General features: G+C 33.2%; 1 long non-coding RNA gene across 3 annotated transcripts; it reads right to left on the minus strand.

The window, feature by feature from the left end:
- Positions 1–5,176: 5,176 nt before the first annotated feature.
- Positions 5,177–9,322, minus strand: LOC136041593 (uncharacterized). Of its 3 annotated transcripts, none has more exons than XR_010621063.1 (2): positions 9,241–9,322; positions 5,177–5,779 (listed from the first exon to the last, which is right to left on the minus strand). It is a non-coding gene; the product is annotated as an uncharacterized LOC136041593 (long non-coding RNA). The 3 variants fall into 3 exon arrangements; XR_010621062.1 differs by lacking the exon at positions 9,241–9,322 and adding an exon at positions 7,231–8,059; XR_010621064.1 differs by lacking the exon at positions 9,241–9,322 and adding an exon at positions 7,218–8,059.
- Between the last annotated feature and the right edge of the window lie 3,404 nt (positions 9,323–12,726).

Below are 12,726 nucleotides of genomic sequence, written 5' to 3' on the forward strand. Positions count from 1 at the left end.
TTATATTAATGTGAGGTGTAGGAGTATAATTTAAAAAAAAAATCTAGGGACAAGAACAAAAATATAAAAACAAAATATATATACAATGTAATCCTATAGATGTAGTCAAGTAGTCATTTTGTGGTGAAGGAATTATAAAAATAACCTATAATAAACAATAATTTTTTTTAAGGAAACATAAAATTTAAAGGAGATTAGTCTGAATGATGTGGACATCATTTTACAGTGGGAAGGGGGATATGTGACATGAAGGCCTACAATTCCCCCCCCCCCCTCCCCATAAAATTCAAGACAAAATTCCTTATTCCTTTTCCTATTTTCAAAATAAGATTCTTTATTTTGTAAAATACAAAGTCTGAGCATGGTTTTGATTTGTTTGTTTTTCTTGTGACAGCAAACAAGAGTGTTCCTCTTTGCACTAGCCAATGAGATTCTAGTTCCTATTAAAAAAAAAATCAACCAGTTTATATGACTCAACACACTGAATAAGAAAATTCTTGCTAATCCCATAAAGGGACAATTGGTTATGAGTGGAAAATACTAGTTGTATTGCAAAAGTGTAATGCCTCTTTTAGAGGAGGTCAAACAAACATTGTATTGTTGAAAATACCAGTTGTATTGCGAAAGTGCAATACCTCTTTTAGAAGAAGTCAAATAACGATTTAGAAATCTTTTCTTGATATAATAAATTTTTGTGGCAAGGTGTTTGAAGTTAGTTCTGTACCAGCACTTATGCAGTATAGACAATCAAAGCTTAAATTGAAGTGTGATATAATTTATCTGAATTTGTATGTAAGTACTGAAATAAAACTATTCTTCATTAAATCGTCTTTGTTTATGAAGTCAGGCACCAGGCACAGTTCCCATGGTCTTTAGGTATGCTCTCAAGGGAATCTACACGACTTAGGTGATCCAAACATTACTAAGATGATTTTGTCCCCAAAAACCATGGGGATTATTAACTGTTTCCTTCTATTCTAATTCCTCAATTATTTAACTCCCATAGTATACTCTTAATTTGAATGTCCCATATATTATATTGACGTTAAGCTCCTTATAATGAATTGCTTAAAATTCAACCAAGAAAGACATTCTTTTGAAAAATGTAAAAAATAATGCAAGTGGAAAATTTTGTTATAATGAGATTATTGGTATAACAGAAACAGGAAAACAAGAGAGTATTACTAGAATACTAGGATACTTTTTAAGAGATACAAAACTATTAGATTACACTTAACCACAGTTCTCCCTGGTGATTTTTTTTATATATTGGCAACAACAACAACATTGCAATAGCGCAATAAAAATAGTAATCAGATATAATGGTAATTAGTAAATAGTAGTAATAGTAATATTTTTTTTTATTGGTAACAACAGTGCAATAGCATGTAAAACCAGCATATCTGGAGTGAAGAGAGTCAAGCTGTTTACTCCATCATCCCTGTCACAGCAACAACCTTCGTTTTGTTTAAACTAGTCATTTTTCTTATCTGCCTAATATATGATCTTATTAATATATGGTGTAATTTATGATGTTTGATATTTAATTGATTGATTAATGCCAGATTTGCCTCTCACGCAATCAGACTATCTGTCTTGGCTTTTTCTACAATTAGCCATGGTTTGATGCTCACAACTAGGCTACATTCGATTTTAATTTAAAATCAATGGGGGCTGCCCCCCCCCCCCAGAACTTCAAATTTTCACTAGATATGGCTAAATAAGCAGATGGTTTAAAAAGCAGTTGAAAAAAGTTAGATCACCAAAAAAGCAGTTGAAAAAAGGTAGATGGTTGAAAAAGCTGGAATGACAGAATAAAAGTCAAACAAAATGAAATTATCAATAATGTATGAGAGATTTAGCTCTAATGCATGAATATTAATGCTGAGCTTTATCAATGATTTTTGATTTTGGTGATTACTTATTAGGCTAATAAAGATTTCATAGATAGCCTATGTTAGAACTTGCTGGCAATGCAAGGTTTTGTGAACTGCCAATATAACTTCACCCCCCTGCCCTTCAATACAGAATCAGCTGCCCCCCCCCCTATAGAAGAAGCTATCTATGCCAATGGTTGTGGATTAACCTAAAGCAGGATAATGCAAGTAATTATATAAATAGGCCAATAGATATCAATAACAGACCCTCAAATTCATTGTATAAATACTTGGCATTGGCCTACCATCTTGTCCAAATTGTACTCTTTAAATTCATCCGTCATTGGACAGACTAATTGTAGTAGCCTCAGCTAAGCAATTAAGTCAGGACCTGCTTTGTGAAAAGTGTATTAGCAGCATAGCAATGCTACTTGGCAGTTTTTATATATTTGTTGGCAAATTTTATCTGAAAATAACATTCTTACATACAAAAAAAAACTTTTTGGGCAAAGAAAAGCTGTTAAAACACAAGTTGCAGCTAAAGTGTTGGCAGCCTTTGGAATTCTTTTGAGTTCTGCCACTTGTAGCTTTGGAACTTTTTCTATATCTGGCCAGGACCCTAGATTTGTTGCCCCAAAATTCAATGCTGGGTGTCCAAAATAGGAAGGGTAACATTGTATAAGAGGAAACTTCATAAATTAATACATACTGGCATAATTTAGCCAGGAAAAAAGTGAAAAGGAATACATTGCTGGATGCCTTTTATTTAGGCTATACTCTTTCCAAATTAATTGATCTCTCATGAGGCAAGTTTCATTTGAGCCAAATTTGCAGTTTACAACTGAATTTAGGTAGGATAGTAGTGAATACATCATTTGATTGCTTTTCCTATGCTCTTTTGTAGTGTGATAATTTTGTCTAGGGTAAGTTCCATTTCAAGGCCTTAATGGGGCTCCAAAAGGTAAAGCACTCCATAGTTGCTAAGTGTTTTTAAAAATACCTAGTGAGGAAAATCGGCATTTGCAGCTGGTTCAGGAATGGCAATTATCATTTCCATTGTCTTAATAGGGTTAAAAAAAAACAGTATACAGTTGTTCAAAACTGTGTAAAACTAAAATCCTCAAATCTTGTTACCAAATAGGATTTGAGAAAAATTGTATATATTAATGAATAGCCAAAAATCTAAGCTTTGCATCAATATTGTTATTTTTAAAATTATTTAAGATCAACACTTGAAATTATTAGCTTATTGACTTGCCTAGAAGGACCTGTGTTTAGGAATACCAATTATCCTGTTTTGATGTATATATCCTTTCAGTGTTTCACATATTAATAGAAAGCTGATTGTCTTCTGATTCTAAAAATGTAACTTTTATTGCTTGATATTTATCCTATAAATCATAAACAGTAAACTTAATTTACTCTTTTCAATTGCTTGTCAAAACAGATCCCAGTTTTAATTTATGCTGACAAATTGGTAAAAATTTCACCAGCAAGGCAGATAAAAGATAGTATCTTGTTACTACCCTCACATTGCATCATGCTGTAGTAAAATAGTGGCAGTCCAAAAACCCATCTCTATTTTTTTCAGAATGCCAAAGAAAAGTGGTCTATACCCAAAAGATGTCTTTTACCATAGTAAAATGTTATTTGAAAATGAATTTGCTGAATTTTTTTTTGAGCTTGAAACCCCTAAAAAATTTCATTGTTATAAAAGTTATGTCATTTTGAGGGTTTCTAGCTCTTTTTAAAAATTTCTGCAATGTTGTTTTCAAAATAACTTTTCACAATTAAGACTAAGGAAAATAATAATTAAAATTCCCAAATCACCTACCAATAGCAATTTTTTCTCACTTGCCAGTTTTTTAGAAACATTCTTTTAAACTTTTGGTGACTATGGGCTGTTTTGAGTCCTTTAAGACCTTTGAGGGCTCAAAATGGGATTTGCCCCAGAAGCAACCACCGAATTAGAAAAGAGCATAAAAATAGGCTCCAAGTAATACATTCACTTGTATCCTAGTAAACTACTAATTTACTGTAAACTACAAATTTACCATATTTTTAACCCTATAAAGGGCTCATAACACCCCACACTAACCAAAAGTTTAAAAATATGTTTTTAAAAACTGTCTATCAAGAAAACTGTCATTTGTAGGTAATTATTATTTTCATTAGTCTTAATTGTAAAAGGTTATTCTGAAAAAAATTGCAGGAATTTTGAAATGAGTCTGAAACCTCTTGAAAAAAGCCTTATAAGGAAAAGTTATAGTGCCCCTTTTAAGTGACCGAAAAATGTGGGGCAACTTGGCCTCCTCCCACACCCCTTTTTTCTCAAAATTGTCCAATCAAAATTTTGAGATAGCCATTTTGTTCAGCATAGTTGAAAGGCCAAATAACTATGCCTTTGGAGGTATGATTACCCCCCATAGCCCATGGGGAAAGGTCTTCAAGTTACAAAATTTGCTCTTTGTTAACTTATAGTATTTGTTTTTTAAAAGTTTGCATACATTTTATGGGTGGGGATGGGGGCAAATTTTCTGCTGGTGGGATTATCAACAGGATTTTTTTCCATGGACACAGAAGTTTCCAGGGAGTGAACTTTTCAGGGGAAATTTTACACTGAAGAATCTGCCACAATTTCTATATGAAATTTGTCTTATGTCTTGCTTTCTCTTTGCCAACTCAATTTTACATGTGAAGATGTTAAGAGTAATTGTCTGGTAAATTTTCACCAAGATTGAATTGTCTAGAGAATAAATCCGTGGGGAGGAGGGATTTTTCCATTGAGGTGTATCCAGATTTCCTGGCATTATTTAAAAACAGCATTATATAAAAAGTTAAATAAATAAAAACAAGTTTTTTTCAACTGAGAGTAAGGAGCGAATTAAAACTTTTGAACAAGCAGAAACTGTTATGTATATGAGGGGAGGGATGCTCTTGCTCAACACTTGACTCCTTATGCTAAAGTTTGAATTATGTCCCAATCATTTAAGAACTACTCCTGAAACACTATGTTTAATTAGAACAATAATAAAAAAGAAACTTTTTTTTAAGTACTTAAGAACTTTAACATAAGGAGCAAGGTGTTCAGGAAGAGCAACCCCCCTCATATGTAATAATTTCTGTTTGTTTTACGTTTTAATGTTGTTCCTTATTTTCAGTTGAAAAACCTTGTTTTTTTATTTGACCATTTGAACCTTGTTATTTTACTATGGATTAACTATGTATCACAATGTACAAACAACTATAGCATGTATTTTTAGTATTTTGTTTCCTTTCTGTGGTAGATGAGCTGAGGCTTTTTACTTTGGTATTACTTTCATTAAATATTTCATAAAAGAAACATAATATATATTTCATTACTAGAGCCATTCAGATATTGTCTTGCCTAGTCTAGGAATGGAGGATGCCCTGGCCTAGCTACTTTGGAGCACCATAAGTTAAATCTCATCAACAGATTTTGGTGCCATATTCCGGAAACTGTACCAATGAAGACTGATAGTTTATTGATGGATGTGTCAAAAAATGGCTGGACTGGTCTTCATTGGTCAAAATTATGGAATCTTTCAATGAAAACTAAACCAAAATTAAACTGTATTAAGATGGAATGAACGAGCTCTAAAATTGATCCCAGGTTTTGACGAATTTCCCAGGTATTTATAAACTATTTTCACAGGTGTTGAGAATTGATGGTGGCAACATTGCTTCCAACTTAAATGAACATCTAAGTAATGAGTTAGATTGTAAAGGGACCACTCTGATAGAAATTCGCATCTGTTAGTTTTATTGTTTCGACCATTAAATGAACTACATTGGTAACTTGGATGACTTCATAATAGGAAGTTCAAATACCAGGGTCCAAATGTGCTCCCAGGTTTTCACCACATTTTCTTTTTGACAACCTGGAACGAAAATATTAGGAAAATTAACATTTTTTCGTGAATATGAAGTGCAAAAAGTTAAGGAAAGTAAATTTTTGTTTACTTTTCAGCAGACCTGAACCAAAACATTAGCTGCACAAGACAATGTATTGCTTTTTCTCTACAGGACTTTCTCTTTGTTCCTCTTTCTTGGAAATTTCTTTCTGATAGCAACATTTTAAGGGTAGCTATCAGGGCGCAGTTCAAGAAACAGGTAAGCTAATTGAATCGTGAAAGCGCTGTTTGGGGTATTTTAAGTCTTGCACTGTTTTGGTCAACAGTCTGTTTAAGACTTAGGTTGTTGAGCTTGGAAAATTTCTGTTCAACACTGGCAGTGCCGTAAAGCACACAAATTAAGATATAAAGTCAGACAGCTCTTTAAACAAAGTTTCTTTATCCTCATAGAATTTTTTTGCAGATGAACAAAAAAGAAATGGCTCTTAACATTCCTGTTAACCATTATCTCAATATATTGTTATTTTTCTGGAAGCATGAACTACTTATAACCAATTGAATTGGGCATTTTGCCACGTTCTACCTCAGTGTCGCCAGGAGATTCGAAAACCGATGAAGCCAAGGCATAAGGACATCTAGTTATTCTGGTAAGAAACGTACGGGTTCAAGCATTTAATGTTTTTTTTTAAAATTGCGTTGATCTGACCCAACTGCTTGCATATTTGTCAGATAAACCTTACCAAAACGTTAGGGCAGCTCATTTGGATATTGTAACCCTTTTGAGCACTCAATCTAGGGTTTTGCAAGTTTTTCAAGTGAGAAGGTGTATTTGGCCCCATCTTTATACAATCATGCGCAAAAACTGAGCAAAAGCTAACCAAACTTTGAATGGACCTTGTGTGTGAGCTATTTCTCTTTGTTTAGTAAAACATTTGAGAAGCGACTGAAAGCCTGTGGATTCATATTTAAGCTACCTAACAATCTTTTTTCAGTATATTGACCTTGTGTGGGACAAAAAAAAAGAAAGTACAAAGTAAATCTCCCTGAGGGGTCACGTATAAAGGCAAGAATTTTTGAAGCCTTCTCTTTTCCTCATAAATCTCCAGCTGAGTTTTCCACCTGACATAAACCCTAATATCCTTTTAGCTCACCTTCTCTCTTTAGATTATTTCCAACATATGCTACTACATCCCATGTAAGAAGAAGGTCAATTCTTTTTTACATTTTTTAGCTACTAATGCAAGGGAGAGATCAAGGGAATGGGTAGTATAGTCTAGCAGAGATAGGTCTGGCGTTTGCTTTCTCAACTGCACACAGAGCTATTTTTGCTGTCTGACATTAACAGTTTTTTAACACTTTTTCCTTTTTCAGAGGTAGCTACAATTCCTTGACCTATATAATACATATTATTTGCGTGATCTATAGAAGTTTAAGCAACTCTTAAAAAGACAGACATTAAGTTTACCTTCAATACTCACATCAAAACTGTTGCCTAGTTTTTTTTTTTTTTTTTTTTTTTTTTTTTTTTTTTTTTTTTTTTTTATCAATACTCATTTCCTAAATCAATTTTAGACCAGTTTCAGGGACACCAATTCGGTAAAATGTAAAGAGGACGGGCGAGTTCCTTCTATTCAGATTTTTGAACTCAGCAGACCTCGTATCGCCAAATTCCTCTCATACATAAAGACGACTTTTTTTTTCTTTTTCCTTTTTTTTATTATAAAACCCTCCTCCTTTCTTTTCAGTGATGACAGAACTAAAAGGAGAAACAAAAATGTCTTTAAATGTCGCTACATTTAATACATTTTATAACAACCAAACTGGACACACTTGAAGTCGATATAACCTAATAAAACCTATTCAGAAAAAAAAATATTAATGGACCAAGAGATATAAAAATCGATTCAGATTTGTTAATATCTTGTGTTGTCTTTCTGAGTCATTTGTTTTGTTAAACATACATAATGTGAGCTGCTGAAGTGGAAATTTTCCAACCTCTTTCAAGTGTTTATGTGAATGAAAACAGAATACTCAAGAATACAAACATGAAAGGGTTTCCAAGTTAATATGAAACAGCTTAATAATCATTCTTATAAAACACTCAAACTTGACAGAAGGCTGAATGGGAAAATCTTGATTAACAGCAAAATGTCCTTTTAGGTCAGAAACTTTTGTCACTTTCATAAGGCAAGTTCTTGGCAACCCTAGAAGTATATTTTTCTCAAATGTTTTTTTTTTTTTAATAAAGCTTGTATTCAAGAATTTCTGCCAACTCAACTTAATGTTACAATGCAAACGCATAAAACATTAAGGACATTTTTTACATACAGAAGACACGTTTCACTCTGTTGAAAATCAGTCTTGCAAATGATTTATTCTACCGTATTGTAAAAACGAATAAGTGCTTCTCTTTACTCTTCCTGCCACCCTCTGCTCTGCAGACAAAAAAAAAGATAAAAAAAATCTGGACAATTTTCAGCTGGTGAAAGAAAAAGACAAAAAAAGCAGATATCACAGTAAGGACTTTACAGTACAATAAAGATACGACAAAAACGGGTAGACCTTTAACGAATTGCAACAAGAATAATCTTTAAAACTATCGGATAAAGAAAAACATGCTTATTAACAATTCCAAAATAGGCATCGCTACCTCTAGGTAGAACTTTGTCTTAATTAACCATCTCTGTGAATTGCCTTTGTTTAATCTACTCATTTTACTGATTTAATATACGGTTTTTTATTATTTAAAATATAATGACTACTGTATTTAATATCCCGTGACTTTTGACATGACTTCTTAGAATACGGTATTTACCATCATTCTACTCCCTCAACTTATTTGATACAGTGGAGAAGAAAAAGTAGATGTTCCAATTTCTTGAAATCTGTAAAATGTTCCCTTTTGAATTCGAATCATAGAAAAAGACAAAGTCTCAATGTGTTATTGGGCTAGATTGGGTTTAAAGGGTTTAACGCAAACAAACCAATCGAAACATCGGTAATTTTGCTAATTTTCAGATCTGAGATATTGGAAATTTTTAATCTAAATACTAAAACTATCCGTATACTAGTCGTAAAATTTCATTTTCAATGGAGTGAATTTTGCTTAGGTTTAGTAACTTATTTAAAATATTCCAACTGAATCATTGGAAAACGAATTCGTTAAGAAAAAAGAAGGAAACAGCTTTCTGTCCGATCCCTTGTTTTTAATTTTGGCATTTGCTTTCAAACTAATGAACCCTTTCAATAAGGACAGTTGTATATAGAATGACAGAAGACAGCTGCCGCGTGTTGGCCGTTTTCTATTAGGGCAATTTTGTGAAGTTAAGGTGCCGCAGCTTCAAGCGTATAATAATTTAGAGCTATCTATTTTAATATTAACTAGGTGTCGCTAAGTTAGACAAGCTACCAAACTCCTGTCTTCATTTTCAACTATAACCCTACTCCATTGGACAATTTATGACTTCATAAGTCAATGGCTACCTCACCTTAGTTTGAGCATATATCTTTATTTAACCACGTGGTCTAATGATTCAAAACTTTTTCTTTGTGCCAAGTTCAAACGCATTGTGATTTTGACAAAATCCTTGGTTTTTAGAGGGTGGTAAAAAAATTCTTGCGATTGTTTTTTAGGGGTTTTTCCTTATCCGTCCCATCATATCAAGGTATTTGTATGATATACGCCCTACCTAATGTTCTTCTGATATGTTTCTCTGACGCTTAGTCCTAATGAAATATATCAATGTAAGATAAAGATCTAATACTTTAGAAGCTATATATTTGCACATTAGGGGAGGGAGGTAAAGTAAAGTGGGTCTGCATGCCTTATGTGCTAGGTGAAATTATTCTCCATATTATGTAGTAAGAATTGTTTTCTAATTTCACAACGTCCAAATGCTTTGGTTAAAAATTGAGCTAAAATCACATAAAAATATATTGTACCAACAGGTGGGTTAACTATCTTGAAAAATCTGCATATTGTTATTATTTTGAATTTTTATGCACAAAAAGTATTGACAAATTTTACTAATTAGTTTTAGTTAATTATTTTCAAAACTTAACGTGGCAATCTGCTCCACAAACCTACGGACATTCAAGAAGGAAGTTGATGAATATTATTCAAGTGACATTTTCTCCTTATGCAAATTTATTAGAAGAAATGCAAATTAAGATTTTTGTTTTGTAGAGGCTTAACGGCCTGCCATCAAATTTGCGAATATATTTATTTATTTATTAACACTGACACAATATGGCACCGCCTTAGCAGCTCCATAGTTTTGAAATAATCAAAGCAGAAATCTTAGAAAATATAAATTCTCAGGGAGGAATGGACTTACGATGGGCACAGTGGCCAAAATATTTTTCGTTACGATGTCCTTTGTACTTTCAGGAATGAAGCTAAGTAAAGCATAACCTGCTGCATCATTTTATTATGTTCTAACTATTTTGCAATTTTCAGAAGCCATGATGCCGCACGGTGGTCCATTTGTCATCAAACATCCATGCAGTCCAGATAAAACAAAGGATGTTTTAGACTAATAATTTGCACGTTCGGTTGACTAATTTAATAAATTTCATATATTAATTAAATTAAAGAGAATCTTGCTTCCATTGGCTAGTCTAGAAATACTGACAATTCCACTTTAGTCAAGTGCATTCCTAAAAAAAGTTAAATAAAAAAACAAGCTTTTTTTAACTGAAAGTAAGGAGCGACATTAAAACTTAAAACGAACAGAAATTACTTCGTGTATTAAAGGGGCTGTTCCCTCGCCAACGTCCCGCTCTTTACGGTAAAGTTTGACTCTTCCTCTCAATTCTACATTATAAAACAGTAAATAACTTTAAAGTAAAGAGCGGGACGTTGACGAGGGAACAGCCCCTTTAATACACGGAGTAATTTTTGTTTGTTTTAAGTTTTAATGTCGCCCCTTACTTTCAGTTAAAAAACTTGTTTTTTTTTTAAATTTCTGAACGTTTTTGAATTAATACATGTTAGATTTTGGCTCTCCGAAAATGAATAATTAAAACGAAGTTTGCGTATTAATTTTTTGCTAAATGGATTTTTCTTACTTTTGACGGGACGATTTTGAGAAAAAGGGGTGGGGGAGGAGACCTAGTTGTCCTCCAATGTTTCGGTTACTTAAAAAGGCAACTAGAACTTTTAATTTTAGCGAACGTTTTTATTAGTAAAGGTTATACATACCTTACGATATAACTTACGTAACGAACTTCTACATTCGTATATTTTTATTTTGTATATTTGGCGGTTTGCCCCTCGTTAATACCTCGCTCTTTAAACTAAAGCTTTAATTTTGTCCTAATTCTTTAAGAATGACCCCTGAATCACAAAGGCCGTAAAATAAATAGTTGAAATTACTAACAATACTTTTGCGTAATGAGCCAGGTATATAGGAGGAGATGGATCCCCCATATAAGTAATAATCTCTGTTCTTTTTAAGTTTTAATGCTGCTGCTTACTTTCAGTTGAAAAAAAAACTTTCATAATTATTTTTTCATTGTTTTTTTTAATAATGTTAGAAAATCCTTCGCCCCTTCATGGAATTTCTCTTCCCCCGTGACAAATTCCTCTAAGGGAAGATCCTCTCATGTAGCGCCCTCCCCTAACCCCCTCCCCAACCAAAAAATCCCCCTCAAAACGTCTCTACACTTCCCAATAACCATTACTGTATGTAAACACTGGTCAAAGTTTGTAACTTGCAGCCTTCGGGGGACTGTGAGGAAGTAAGTCAGCCCCAAAGACATAGTTATTATGTTTTTCGACTATGCTGAACAAAATGACTATCAAAGTTTTGGTCCTTTGACTCTGGGAAAAAATGAGCGTGGAGAGGGCCTTGGCACCCTCCAATTTTTTTGGTCACTTAAAATTTCCGTTATAATGAGCCCTTTCGTGAAATTCTAGGACCACTTGGTCGATACGATCATCCCTGGGGAAAAAAACAACAAAAAAACAAACAAATAAACATGCACCCGTGATCGGTCTTCTGGCTAAAAATACGAAGTTCCGAATTTTTGTAGTTAGGAGCTCGAAACTGCTACAATGGGTTTTCTGATCCGCCGAATGTGGCGGTGTAATATTCGTTAAGATTCTATAAATTTTAGGGGGTGTTTCCCCCTATTTTCCAAAATAATACAAATTTTTTTAGGCTCGTAACTTTTGGTTAGTAAGGAAGAATTAGTATATATATATATATATATATATATATATATATATATATATATATATATATATATATATATATATATATATATATATATATATATATATATATATATATATATATATATATATATATTTATATATAATAAAATATAAAATGAAAAACGGAAATGCGACGTCCTGATCACAAGCGTATCAGGGATGAAGGCCTGACCCGCCGACTGTTGCGTTTAAAGGTTGGCGGCAAAAAGGTGGGTTCGCCACCTTTTGCTAGTGGAAGAACCGATTGTTTTGCCATTACTTTGTAGAGTATTTTTAAATATTTTATTAGTTTTCAATATTCAGTAAACTGTACACAAATATAGTTCGGTTTAATTTTTTAGGGCTATGACTATAAGTCAGCTGTGGTTGTGGTGTAAGTCAGCCCCAAAGACATAGTTATTATGTTTTTCGACTATGCTGAACAAAATGACTATCAAAGTTTTGGTCCTTTGACTCTGGGAAAAAATGAGCGTGGAGAGGGCCTTGGCGCCCTCCAATTTTTTTGGTCACTTAAAATTTCCGTTATAATGAGCCCTTTCGTGAAATTCTAGGACCACTTGGTCGATACGATCATCCCTGGGGAAAAAAACAACAAAAAAACAAACAAATAAACATGCACCCGTGATCGGTCTTCTGGCAAAAAATACGAAGTTCCGAATTTTTGTAGTTAGGAGCTCGAAACTGCTACAATGGGTTTTCTGATCCGCCGAATGTGGCGGTGTAATATTCGTTAAGATTCTATAAATTTTAGGGG

Source organism: Artemia franciscana, unplaced genomic scaffold (assembly GCF_032884065.1).
Source record: "Artemia franciscana unplaced genomic scaffold, ASM3288406v1 PGA_scaffold_30, whole genome shotgun sequence".
In the NCBI taxonomy this organism is placed as follows: Eukaryota; Metazoa; Arthropoda; class Branchiopoda; order Anostraca; family Artemiidae; genus Artemia; species Artemia franciscana.